We start from the raw sequence: 10,721 nt of genomic DNA on the forward strand, positions 1-10,721 counted from the left end.
CAGGAGGCCTGATAATTATGTTACCCCGGGAAACCAGGCCTACTCCTAATCTAGACTGCCTGTCATGGCATTAACCGTGACAGCCTCACAATTTACAAAACAGAAACAGGCTCACAGATTTTGAAAACAAATTTAGGATTACCAAAGAGGAAAGGTTGCAGGGAGGGATAAATTAGAAGGTTGAGATTAACATATACACACTACTAAATATAAAACAGATAACCAACAGGAACCTACTGTGTAGCACAGGGAACGCTACTCAATTCCCTGTAACAACATATACAGGAAAAGTCGGGAAGCTAATTGATGTATGTATATTATAACTGAATCACTTTGTTGAACACCTGAAACTAACACAAAATTGTAAATATGCTTCAATAGATTTTTTTTATTTTAAAAGAAAAGAGATTAAGTCTGACTTGTGATTTGGATGCCAATCTCTACCCACCCAGGTCCCTGGAGGAGCCCAGGGACCACCCGTGAGCCTGGTCAGGCACAGCACAAGGGAAACAGCTCACTGCCCCTCCACACTGCCAGCTGAGCTGGGCTGAGTCACGCACATTCCCGAGGGTGGTAAAAACCCCTGACAAGCACTGTCAGAGGGTGGCTTGAAACCTTGGTGGAGACATAGGTCTGCTCCCAGCAGCCTCCGGCACAATCTCCAGCTGGCCCCTGGCTCACTTCTCCGCCTCTGTCAGCACCAGCCCCCTCCACTGAAGGTCCCTTGCCTGCCTGTGCAGCAACCTGGCATTTGGGGTGACTGTGCCAGGATTTCACGGAGACCCTGGACCAGGTGCTGAGAGCTGCTATCTTCCCCGAGGTGTTAGGATGTCAGAAGGCGGCAGAGATCCAGGACTGACCCTGTCTGCCCCATGCCTTCATCAGCTGCTTCTTGCCAGCTTGCCATGGGCCATGAGAGAGGAGCTTAGAGGAAGAGGGTACAAGCAAAGGCTTATTCTGAACTTTGTGTGAGCTCCTTAAGTCACACAGGCAAGCATTCCATAGTTCAGGACCTCACACGCGCCCCTAAAAATGCAAACTGGGATCCAACTGAATCCCATACTGTTTCTGTCAAATGAGTCTTATTTTTGTAATGCTTCTCCATGAACTAGTTTTTCTGGAAAACGTCCAAAATCATGTTCACATTTTGGTTGAAATAATAATTTTTTAAAAGTTTTGTTAAATGAGCAAACCAAGCGAGGTGCACTGAAAGAGCTGTGATTAATTCCACCAATATGAGTACCTGTTGTTCCTGAATGACAAAGTTGCAGGCAGTAGAGAGACCGAGGTGATTAAACCACAGAGTCTCTTGTGAAGGTTATAATCTAGTGGGGGAGGGCAGACAAAAAATAAGAAAATAAATCAATAAGATCACTGTTATAATCACTGTTATAATGGTTATACAGCCAATGAAGAGCACAAAACAGGGTAATGGGGCATAGGACCACGCGGGGCTGGGAAAGACCACTTACAACAGGGGTCTGAGGAAGGTTTTCAGAGAAGGTGACACTCGGGCTGTGGAATGAACGACTAGGGACAGACAGCCACATGAAGATCTGGGGAGGAGTGTGTTGCACAGAAGGAACAGCCAAGGCAGGAGTGAGCTTGGAGCCCTGGGAGAGGCCAACGTGGCCAGAGTGGGGTGAGCAATGGAGAAAACGGTAAAGAATGATGTTGGGGGCTCACTGGGGGCCCCATGATGACACGCATGGATTCTACTATAAGCAGCAAGCAAAGTCATTGGAAGGCACCAAGCAGGGGAGCAATGTAAGCTCAGTCAGGCTTCCTGAGATCCACCCCAGCTGCCTCTGGGGATGGACGATGGAAGGGGCCAGAAGGAAAACAGTGGTGGAGCCAAGCCCGAGATGGCATGGAGAACACAGCATGAGTTGAACCCCTACTGGTGTGAATGTCTCCGTTTCTGCATGACATTAGTCTGCTATCAAATAATCATTCTCATTCTCTCCATCCCCACGGAGGACACAATTAGTGTCTTCTAGAGCCTGATGGAAACAGTGACAAATTTATTTTCTTGGGCTCCAAAATCACTGTGGATGATGTCCACAGCCATGAAATTAAAAGACACTGGCTTCTTGGAAGAAAAGCAATGACAAACCTAGATGGCATATTAAAAAGCAGACACATTACTTTGCCAACAAAGGCCCGTATAGTCAAAGCTATGGTTTTTCCAGTAGTCATGTGTGAATGTGAGCATTGGACTATAATGAAAGCTGAGCACCAAAGAAATGATGCCTTTGAATTGTGGTGCTAGAGAAGACTCTTGAGAGTCCCTTGGACAGCAAAAAGATCAAGCCAGTCAATCTTAAAGGAAATCAACCCTGAATATTCATCAAAAGGACTGAGGCTGAAGCTGAAACTCCAGTACTTTGCCCACCTGATGGGAAGAGCTGACTCATTGGAAAAGACCGTGATGTTGGGAAAGATTGAAGGGAGGAGGAGAAGGGGATGACAGAGGATGAGATGGTTGGATGGCATCACTGACTTGATGGATATGAGTTTGAGCAAAGTCGGGAGTTGGTGAAGGCCAGGGAAGCCTGGCGTGCTGCAGTCCATAGGGTCGCAAAGAGTCAACATGACTGAGTGACTGAACCACAACAACTGATACCCTGAGCTGATACCCTCATCATGGGGTAGAGAGTCAATCTTTCCATAGGAACAGTACGGTCGCTTCCACGTGAGTAAGAGCAACAGAAAGACACCTTTGTCTTTCTTTGATGTGGGGAATTCATAAGATGCTGGAAGCCACAAAGGGCATGGCCTTATTTCTTGATTAGATACTAAGACACATCCTGGGTGGAGCTCACTTTGGTGAGACTGTGAAGCCCTCCCTATCTGCAGGGATCAGACTGTGACACTTGCTCTCCACAGTCCCCTGGACTTTCAGCTTACCAATTCACCCTGAAGATTTTGCACTTCCCAGCCTTCATAATCACATGAGCCAAGTCTTTATAATGAATCTTTTAAAAGTTCCTTACAATAAATATAAATATATACACATATAAATCATATAAGATTTAGATAAATCTTATACTACATAAGATATATACATGTAACCTATAAAATAGTGTGTTAGTCAGTCATTTCTAACTCTTTGTGACCTCCATGGACTGTAGCCTGTCAGGCTCCTCTATTCATTGGGATTTCCCAGGCAATAATGTTGAGTGGCATGTTCATACTTTATTTTAACTTACATAAATCTTATACTTCTTTAATATGTATATAATTATATGTATATATATATGTATATAATGATAATGTATATAATTAAATACATAATAAGGATAGTGTATATATCCTTTCTCTGGCCTGACCAATAGAGCATGGTTGAAGAGTATCCTCCTGAGGTTCCCATTCCTGCCACAATGGAGAAGTCACACAAACCATTACCTGTCTCATCCAGAGTCAACTGAATGGAGATAGGAAACCCCAAATCTAGGAAACAAAAGAAAAACCAGGGACAGCAGCCAGTGTCATTGTAGGAGGATAAAGTAGGAAAAACAGTTTGAGTTCTGCTGTTTCCTATAATTGCCTTGGAGCAATCAATAGCTGCTCTTCCCCTTCAGAAATTAATAGTAATAGCCCAGACTGCTGGTCTAGGAGCAAAATTGGAGCAAAAAAAAAAACCAGCTCAAAAGTCCTGTTCCTGTGAAGCATTTCTGAACACAAGTGAAAGCTGAGTAGACTCTGCATTCCCTGCTCTCCCAGCCCAGGGCTGGGATGATCATCTCTGAGTTCCTCTTTCCAGGGCTGCCTCTACCTCAGAATCTGAAGGGGAAGACTGGGGCTCAAGAATTGCTTGGTGGATTATACCAAATATGAGTGTCCTATTTGGGGCTTTCTCTTGGACTTCCCCATTTTCTTTTCTTCTTCATGAGAACAAAGCAATAAAAAATAAAAATAGGGGGAAATACAAGGTATGAAAATTAAATAATGGGAATAAATAACACAGTAAGTCTTCTACATGGTTAAATGGATACAGCTGGAGAATGAATTAGTGAGTTGGAATATCAGATGAGATGTCTCCAGAAAGAAAATAGGGGAAGATATAGAAATAGAAAATATAAAAGGATAGTTAAGAAATTTGTAGAAGCACCAGTATCCAGAAAATAGGAGTCATGGAATAGAAGAAAAAAATAAAATAAAAATGGAGAGAAGAAAATATTTGAAGAATCAATGGAGATAAAGTCCTCAGAATTAAGGAAGATAAATAACTTCAAACTGAAAGGGTGTATAGAATTCCAAAAGGAGAGAGAAGAAAAATCCAACACTTACACACACTAGAATGAAATTTAAGAAAACCACACTCAAAGAAAAAATTCTGAAAACTCTCCAAAAGAGCACATCAACTGCAAATGAAAAAAAATAAAATGGACATCACATTTTTTAACCACAATGTTAAATGAGAAAAGATAATAGAGTATCAGTTTTAAAGCACTGGAAAAGATGCTTTGAACTAGAATTCCATTCCCGTCAAGGCTGTCATTCAAATATAAGAATGTAATAAAAATATTATCCAACATACAGGCTTGAGGAAATCGGCCATGCTAAGAGTCACATTAAAACTTTTTGAAGATGTCATACTCAGGAAAACCACATCCAGAAGAAATTGCAAGAATTACGTGAAAGAAAAGGTATCACACAGCTTGGAATTTTTGTTGTTGTGGATATTAACATGGGGAAAATGTTCAAAGAATATGAAAGCATGTTTAAGCTATATAAAAGATACAGATATGAAAATGTATAAATAACAGAAGCAGAAATCTTTTATTTTTAATCTTTTTACTGAACTTAAAATGAAGACAGACATATCAAAAAATTAAATAAATATAAATGGTCTAAATTTTCCAATTAAAAAACATAAATTTTTAGATCTTTAAAAACAAAATTCACATATGTACTATTTGTGAGATATATCTAAAGCATTAAAACATGAAAAAGTTAAAAATTAAAGAATTTCTAAAAGGTAGCAGACATATATTAGACAAAACATACTTGAAGAGAAAAAGGCATAATTAGGACTTGAGGATCACTCAGTAGTGATGAAAGAGTTCTCCAAGAAGACACAGCAATTCAAAATATGATTGCATCTAATTAACTAGCTTCAAAATATAAAGAGAAAGACTAGAAATTCAAGGGGAAATTGGCAAATCCACTACATCATGGAGGGAGATTTCAACTATTGATAGGTCTCAATTATTTAAAAGTTGGGCAGACAAAAATCAACAACACAATTAACAAGCTTGACCTAATAACCACAAACAGAATTCTGTACCCAGTAATTAGAAAATGCACAGCCTTCTCACACAGCATGAAACACTTTTATTTTTTTAATCTTCCAATAATCAGTGAAGGATTCAGTTGAGTTCATAGAAACTCAAGAAAAAAACTACATCTCCTAGCTTCACTACATATGGCCACGTGACTAACAGCAAGTGAGATATGACTGAAGTGAACTATGCGACTTCCCCACGAGGCCCTTAAATGGCATCCCACTGCCTGGCTCAAGAAACAACCAAGAGGTATCTTAGATCATGCAAAGAGAGCAAAGCAATAAGACAGAAGGATCCTGGATTCCCGGACACTGAGGGCTGCTAGTCTGCTTATACTCGGGATATTTCGTGTGAGAGAAAGGAAATTCGATCAAGTTGAAATCTCCTCTTGCAGTGGGATGAGGTCCTTTCGGTTTTGTCTCCCTCAGGATCTCTAGCACAGAGTATGTGTTGGAACTGGCAAATCTAAAGCAAAGCACACCAAACTCACTCCAGAAAGAGAAGACATTGATAAGGATAGTAGACAGGAAACCAGTCTTTTGTCTTGCAGCAAAAACTTAGATGCTGGTGGAGATTTTGAAGGGGACTCTCCACATGAGATCAGAATCTTTCACCAGTCAGTTCTGGGACACCATCAGATAAGCAGGGCCTGGTGAAAGGAGTCCTGCCCACCCTCATTCCCACAGAGGGGAAGGGCAGAGAAATAAAGAGGAACTAAGAGAGGAAACACGTGAAGGAAGTGACAGCGACTGGTACGGGAGGGCAGCCGTTACCTAAGAGGAGGCAGGCTCGTTATGCCAAAACCGTATTTGTTTTGAGGTTGGATTGGAGGAAGGAGTGCTCCTTTGTTAAAAAAAAATAAAACAGTTTCTGAATGCAACAGGAAAACTGGGAGGCAGGTGGTTAAGCGTAGGCCATGGTGAAAAAATAAACCCCTTCATCACAAATCGCTGAAGACGGGTGAACACAAGACTGAAGAGAACTGGAGATGGCGAACGACTCTGAGAATAACTCTCTGTGGTGACGTTGACAGACTTGGAGTCACGTGATAGGGGGCAGCTCAAGCTTAAAGTCCCGGCAGAGAGCCCCAGCCCTCTCCGCGGTCACGGGGGAGGACGTTGCAGGAACTCTAGAAGCACAGTCAACTCATGAGGTGGAAAAGTAGCCATCTTTGACGGTTGTGCCGTCTTTTCTTTCCAAGGCTTTCCTTGGCCGGCTGACGTGTCGCACCCACCACCGGAAAGGGGCGAGGCTGGAGATAAGCCCAGATGCGGGGGCTGGACATGCACACCAAAACCCCAGCAGCTGGAGGCATCTTAAGTGCCTTCTCCTCTCCCTTTTGGAAGCCCTTCCTACCACCTAGACCTTCTCTACCCTGTCCCCTTCTTCCTCACCCCAACACACCCAACCCCTTCCAGAACATTCTTTCAGAGCCCTCTTCTGAACCCCCACACTCCACACCATAAAGCCACTGGAATCCTACTGTGTGTCTGGGAAGGCAGCCATGGAAAGTCCAGAGCAGCACTACCTTCCCAGGGCTATTTACAATTTAAAATAGAACCCTATAGAACACCTCTTGAGAGTCCCTGGGAGTGCAAGGAGATCCAACCTGTCCATCCTAAAGGAAATCAGTTCTGAATATTCATTGGAAGGACTGATGCTGAAGCTGAAACTCCAATCCTTTGGCCACCTGATGCGAAGAACTGACTCATTCAAAAAGACCCTGATGCTGGGAAAGATTGAAGGCGGGAAGAGAAGGGGACAACAGAGGGTGAGATGGTTGGATGGCATCACCGACTCGATGGACATGAGTTTGTATAGACTCCGGAAGTTGGATGGACAGGGAGCCTGGCGTGCTGCAGTCCGTGGGGTCACAAAGAGTCCGACACTTAGAGTTACTAAGTCATACTTGGTGACTGAACTGAACTGATAGAATACCAGTGGGTGCAGGCGGCCAAGTCACTTCATTCTTGTCAGACTCTGTGTGACCCTGTGGTCTGTAGCCCGCCAGGCTCCTCTGTGCATGGGATGCTCCAGGCCAGAATACTGGAGCAGGTTGCCATTTCCTCCTCCGGGGGATGTTCCCCAACCAGGGGTCCAACCTGAGTCTCTTAAGTCTCCTGCATTGACAGGCGGGTTCTTTTACCACTAGCGCCACCTGAGACGTCCCATAGAACACCCATGAGCCTCCAAGTCGGTACCTCAACTCTGGTGAGGTATCTGAATCCAGGTGAGGTATCTGAATCCCCATGGAGCTTTACAAAATACAGATTTTGGATGGCCACTCCTCATCTGGGTAAACAGAATATCCAGAAAAGGCGGTGGGGTGGGAATGTGCAGTTTTCAGTCATTTGCCTAAGGGATTCTGATGTCTGCCAAGGCTGAGAGCCAGGGCTGGAGTCAGTATCAGAGAGACTTTGATACTTTGTAGTTCCAGCTTCACTGACTCACAAAGGCTAGAAGGTTAAAAAGAGATCGAAGATGTACCAAGACCTACAGAGAGACTTCCAGCTGTTGTTCTTGCCTATTAAGGGCCTTAATTGGCTTGCTAATAGACATTCTCTGTTTAAGGACATGATCCTGAACACAGACGTTATCAACTTCAAATGTCATTTTCGTTGAGTTATCGTTGAACTCAACTGTGATCCCCCATCATGTCTTCAATTAAATTAAAACCAGATTTCCCACGAAGGCTCTCCACCGTGGCCCTCCCCTGCTTAAAAACCTTCTTCTTGTGTCCCTCTCCCCTAATGGATTTCTTCCATTCCCTCTTCCCGGGAATCTTCTCCTCACTGTCCTACCACAATCTCTCCTTCATCCTTTAGGATGGACACCCACACCTCCATCTTCCCTTTCTAGGAAGCATTCTACATCTTTTCCAGCAAGGTTTGCATCTTCTTCCTCCAAGCCTGCCTCTACCAGAGCTCAGATACATTGTCTGGGGGTATCTACACCTCCATCCTCCCAGACTTTGAACTCTACAAGTGCTGGAAGTGGGGCTTGATCATCACTGTGTCCCCAGTGTCTTGCACAAAGCCTGTCTGTAGTAAACGGTCAATAATAAATGCTGGAGGAATTAAATGAAAGTACAAATGAAAAAAGCCCACTTGAAGCTTAGGTACACAATGCTCTCTCTCTCTTCCATCTTCCTCAAAACTTCATTCTTTTGGCATGGAATAACCTGAAAACCACACACCTACCATGAGGGCAGTGATGGTGTCTCCTCTGTTCTCCCTTGTATACCCAGTGCCTGGGACCAGGCTTGGCACATTGTAGATGCTCAAGAGCTCTCTGTTAACTAGGAGTCAATCCTTCAAACATATTGCTCTAAATCCACCTCCTCTACCCAACTTGCCCCACTCCCTCCCAGCACTGTCCCCAGCAGTACCTGCTTCTTGTCACATCTTCATGGTGTGACTGAGTCAAACAAACCCATGCCTAAGTAAATTGAACATTTCAGGAGCTTCCTTTCCCAAAGAAGATATGATCTGATGATCTACTCACCACTCAAGCAAAGACAAAAGTAAGTGTCAGAATGAAAAGCCACCTTCTGTAAATCTCCATCCGTCCTACCATTCTGTCTCCATCTAGAATTATGGTACAAATATACTGATTTGGAGCCTGGGTAAATTTTTTTCCAAGGCGATGCAGTCCAGAAATTGATTATGTACTCATTTTCCCCTACGTACAAAAGAGGAAAAAAAAGTCTGTTGTGCAGACTTTATAGGTAACTATTAGTTATTATTAATAGTCAGGTAACTATTTGAGTAGGTGGAAGAACAGAGTATTCTGTTCCGTTAAACATGGTAGTAGACTGAAAATTGCTGTTTACATCATTCATTCCCTAAGTTTCCAAGAATTAGAACATAATGAAATACACTTCCCAGTAAAAACCTATTGAACCTGAGCCCATCTTTCTTCACTGGCTTCTGGACCTATGTGATCCCAGGATCAGTCTGAGTGGCCTTATCATCTTTTTTACCAAAGGTACAGAAGTCCTGTGGTTAGAGGACCCATCTGAAAGGGTGCTGTGTGCGTTGGCTGGGCACACGCTGTCCCCTCCACACACACTGGGTCTGTCTGTGCCTCGGCGCTCAGCCTGTAACAGTTTCACATCAATGAACTTCAGTGCCTCCTTGTACTGGCCTATTTGCTGATGAAGTCAGCCACTGACCTCCCGCTCTGGCTCTGCACTCCCAGGCTTCATCTGCTTGCATATTTCTAATGGGAAGCTCAGTTGTTTTACTTTATACTACTTTTTTAGTTTCCTCCTCCTGACATTTATATTTGCACTTTGGGTACAGCCAACGAGCCATAGCTTTTATGAAACAGTGCTAGAGGGCCATGTGCCACAGGATAAAACAGCAAGAAAAAACTTATGCTTTGAGCTTAGGATAATCCTTTCTATTAAAACACCTGCATTTTGATGGCTGTCACTGTGAGGTGAGAAAGATGAGTTGACCACCTGTGTCCAGAGACACTGGTGAAAAATTTGGAAGACTGATCTAACGAGACCTTGTCATTAAGCCTGGAGTGCATGACAGATGAGTCACCATATGGCTCTCCTGATATTTCTAATAATAACGTCAATAATGATAATAATGGCTACCATTTTATGGGGTAGGTATTATTATTCCCCTTTTACAGATTAGAAAACTGAGGTTTAGACTCTAAAAAGCCAGGGTTGAGAGCTCATAAGTGGGGTTGCTGATACTCTGACCCATCTGCTAAAGCTCATTCTCTTTGCTACTCTGCAATGAGAGGTCAATGCCATCCCCGTCTTGTGCGGGTGTGTGTGTGCACACATATGCCCCATCATTAGAGAGCATCTGTGATTATTTTGGTTACCCAGCATCCCTGGGTTTGGGGGATCCTTCATCCTGTGGCTGCATCTGGTGGGAGGCAAGGTCAAGAATGTCCTTGTACAGAAGCTGAATACGTGAACTACTCCCATTTCTGCTAAAATTGCCATTAAGACTCAAGCACATGGCCCACGCTCAGCCCATCTGGGATCTGACTCAGGAGTGAAGATGGGGAGAAGCAGGGACCACAGAGAGCCATCCCAGTGAAGCCACAGAGGCTTCCATGCTGCGAAGGGCCAGTGCTCAGGGTGTCTGTGTGGGGTCATGGCTGCGGTCTTGGCTTCCCTCTGTCCTGTCCGCCATCTTCTGTTTTGCTTTATGAGCTTGGCTGTAATCAGAGTGTGTACACAAACCAAGACCAAGCATCTCAGCACTGAGGGTGTCAATGCCAACCAAGTAGGTCATGAGGATGCCTGGGGGTGGAGAGGGGTTGAACAGTCAGCCAGCCCCTCCAACCCCCACCCCGTGACTCCTTACTGCACACGTGGCCGGAAGTGGGACCAGAGCTCGACAGCCTCCCCAGGCAGGAGGCCCCATTAACAGTCTGCTCGGGCTGCCGTGGGCCAGG

At 44.1% G+C, this 10,721-nt stretch overlaps 1 long non-coding RNA gene across 1 annotated transcript in view; it reads right to left on the bottom strand.

Annotated features, from left to right (window-relative positions):
- The window catches only part of LOC122687496, a 29,094-nt gene extending 20,147 nt beyond the window's left edge, over positions 1–8,947 (bottom strand). Inside the window, exon 1 of the long non-coding RNA XR_006339158.1 lies at positions 8,796–8,947. This is a non-coding gene — a long non-coding RNA (uncharacterized LOC122687496). The remainder of the gene's footprint in view (positions 1–8,795) is intronic.
- Between the last annotated feature and the right edge of the window lie 1,774 nt (positions 8,948–10,721).

Source organism: Cervus elaphus, chromosome 31 (assembly GCF_910594005.1).
Source record: "Cervus elaphus chromosome 31, mCerEla1.1, whole genome shotgun sequence".
Lineage (NCBI taxonomy): Eukaryota > Metazoa > Chordata > Mammalia > Artiodactyla > Cervidae > Cervus > Cervus elaphus.